At 34.8% G+C, this 3,482-nt stretch overlaps 1 pseudogene; it reads right to left on the bottom strand.

Annotated features, from left to right (window-relative positions):
- Positions 1 to 393: 393 nt before the first annotated feature.
- LOC149578489 (cAMP-dependent protein kinase regulatory subunit-like) lies at positions 394 to 1,296 on the bottom strand (annotated as a pseudogene).
- Between the last annotated feature and the right edge of the window lie 2,186 nt (positions 1,297 to 3,482).

Below are 3,482 nucleotides of genomic sequence, written 5' to 3'. Positions count from 1 at the left end.
TTTTCATTTTGGATCAACAATCACTATGATACACAAGTTTTCTGCATATATTTCAATTTTTTGTGCACTTTAAAACAATGTTTGCAGTTCCCTTTTGGTTTGCCATAAGAGGTTGAAAAATATGATGTCTTTGATTTCAACTATTCTTTGGTTTGTTGTATTTGTGCATGTACGGTAGTTCCTCAAACTAATGCAACAGTCATAATTGACATTGGGTCCTTCAGTACTCATGAATATCATATTCTGTATTAAAGAACAAAGCAATCCATAATTCAAAAACATGTGCCATTGCTAGATGAACTCAAAACTTGTACATTTTCTTCTTTACATTTCAGCTAGCTAATTATTTTTTCCTCACTAAATTTTGTTCCTTCATGGATCTTATATCAGCCATTACATGAACTTGCATTGTCTAAGGTTTACGATTATATGAAGTTGACTTCCAACTTCCTCTAGCAGTCTCTTGAAGCTATCCCTATCTATTGAAACACATTTACATTGTGTAACTGAAGTAACTGTTGCAACACAGGGTTGCCTGTTGAGCAAAGCCAATTCTCCAAAGTAACCACCTCTACTGTATCTCTATGATTGTTTTGCCCTTACAAATTGCCTCAGCCTTCCCATTTTCTAGGAAGTACATTTTATCCCCTGATTCTCCTTCAACAATAATGTTCTCCCCTTCAACAAAATATTCATCCAACAGAACATCTACAATTGCAGACCTCTCATGCCTATCAAGTGTCTCCAAAAGTGGTACATCTTGCAAAAATTTCTCATAGAGATCTCTTTTGACCATTGTAGTGCTCATTACTATTGTTTGGAATGTGTTCCTATCAATTTCCCAAAGCATGCAGTCTGAGAATGCCTTTATGGTTGTTTCTCTTGGAGCATTGTAGAGCAAAGCAAGCTCTCCAAAGTTGTCACCTTTTATATATCTCTTCACCATCCTTGAATTTTTCTCATTAGATCCCTCTATCCACACATCACAAGTCCCTTCCTCCAACATGAAGAAGTGATCTCCTGGGTCACCTTGCTGAATAATGATTTCCCCTTTTGCATACTTCATCTCTTTAGTTGCACTAATAACAATTTGGGTTTTCTCTTTATCAAGAGATTTAAAAGGAAACAGTTATGTAATGCTTCTTCTATTCTCTTCCTGCTATCATCAACTTTTGGAATAATTGTTGGTTTGAACTGTACAAAAGCTAATAGAGGAGTGCATTTTGCACTCACAGAGTTTCTTCTCTTTGCCAAAAGTGCAGTGGGTCTGCATCCTATGCTTTCTCTTTTGCTCATGTTTCTTTTGAAGTTTCCAGTTGATTGTATCTCAAAACATCTAATTGTAGTTCTTTTCGAGTTTCCAATTTTAGGCCTTTTTGTAATCTTTTGTATAGGGATTTTGATAACTGTTGCTACTTTTTCAAAGCCGAATATTGTCTTTAAGCAATATATCTTTGTCAATCCATGCTAGAATCCTTAGATGAAAAAAGAAGTTATGGTGTTGGTATAATGATAGCTAATATAGCACTCTCTCAATGTAAAAAGGAAAAAATATTCTCCAAAGTAGAATGTTGAGACTCTTTATATCATTCTTTACCGATCTTGATTTATTTTTGCCTTTGTGCTCTCACTCTTTTCATTTTCTCTTTCTGGTTGTGAAATCTGTAGGAGCTTCCATTTGAGCATCCGAAACCAACATTCTCTTTTTTTCTTTTAATGACACCAGTTATTCCTTTCTATCCTTGATCTTAAGAGTATTGTGATTTGAAATAACTCCCGAGCTTTGTTCAATGATGCTAACTCCTTAGTGCTTTGTTCTTTAAGATGGTATTGTATGAGGTTGAAGCACAGGCTCGTGAAACTCATGAAACCACTATTTTATAATTGCAAGCTTGTTCTTGATTATAATGGAAAGTTTCATATCAGAGTTAATATGTCCCCTTAATATTATATTTTTCAATTTTTTCATTAGAGTACTTGAAATACATTTTTCTATTTTTCATATGTATTTGGAAAAGGGAAAAAAAATATCACATGTGTAGGTACACAGTTACAAGTAATTAGTCATTGCTTAGATCTTAAAAGATCTAACCCCACCTTTTCCCATGTAGGCAAACGAAGAACCAGGAGCTTATTGGATTGAGGGTTGGACTAGGAGCAATAAGGTGATATTAAAGAACACCAACCAATCAAAGTCTAAAAGGAAATGACTGGTTATCTCTAACTTTCTCACATATGCTTTATTTTTTCTTGTTTTTAATACATATGAAAGACAGTAAAATGTATTCATGACTTGTGTGGGATATTTCAGCATTCTTCCATTCATTTCATATTTTAAAAACATCAATGTATATTTGAAAATAAATAAATACAAGGACATTTCTATTGTTTAAATGAAATGAAAAGCAATTTTATACTTTCATTGCATGCATGCTTAAATTTTTACACATGTGCAAAAATTTAGTAACAGAAGGTGGTTGAAGAGACTAGGAGTGAATTATGAAGGAAAAGGCTTTGTTTCACTTGTAGAGAACCATAGATTCTAGGACACAGATGTTTGGGGAAAGGTCAAGTGCACTATATTGAAGTTGCTTCAGAATTTGATTTAGATGAGCATGAGGAATTTCATGACACTAAGGAGGAGGAAGAAGAAGAGAAAGAAAAAGAAATCAGAAAGGATGGTACTTTAGCAGCATTATCAGGAGTCCCAAGATACCATCCCTTTCAAATTTGAGGGGTACTAGCAGGGCAAAGGTTGATAGTTCTTCTTGATAGTGGGGCAACTCACAATTTTATTGATGGGGGATTTGTCATGAAACAACTCAAGATGACCTTAGGAGATTATGAGTTATGTGATGACTTCTATGTTGGTGGCATTGGAGAGATAGATCTTGTATTGGGTGTTCAATGGTTGCACTCTATTGGAAGCTAGTACATGAACCATCAAACTATGGAGTTTAAATTTCATTCCAATGGGAAAGAAGTCTTATTAAGAGGTGGTCTCTGCAAAGAGGATGGAGAGGACTTTTTGAAGAGGACAAGTAGCATGGGAAACATGAGTCATAATCCATCCAACAAGCTCTCCAAAGAATCAAGATAATTTCCATTTTTAAATTCAAAATATTCTTGATAAGCATAGTATAGTTTTCAATGACTTGCCTCTGGGATTACCACCAAGTAGAGGTTTTGAGCATGTTATAGAGTTAGAATAGGGTACCAAACTAGCTATAACAACCCCATACCACCATCCAAGAGGTTATAAGGAAGAAATAGAAAAAACTATTGAGGAACTCCTGGACATGGGATTCATAAGGCCTAGCTCTAGTCCATTGCATCATATGTGGTACTTGTCAAGAAAAAGGATGGTACAATGAGAATGTGTATAGACTATAGGGTTCTAAACAAGAAGACCATAAAAAATAGGTATCTCATTCCACACATAGATGAACTCATTGATGAGTTACAAGGTGTTGTATACTTCT

The sequence above is a fragment of the Cupressus sempervirens genome, chromosome 1 (assembly GCF_028749045.1).
Source record: "Cupressus sempervirens isolate cs-2001-9-10 chromosome 1, ASM2874904v1, whole genome shotgun sequence".
Classification (NCBI taxonomy): domain Eukaryota; kingdom Viridiplantae; phylum Streptophyta; class Pinopsida; order Cupressales; family Cupressaceae; genus Cupressus; species Cupressus sempervirens.
Note: the sequence above shows the minus strand (reverse complement) of the source record. Positions and strands in the feature narration are given on the sequence as shown.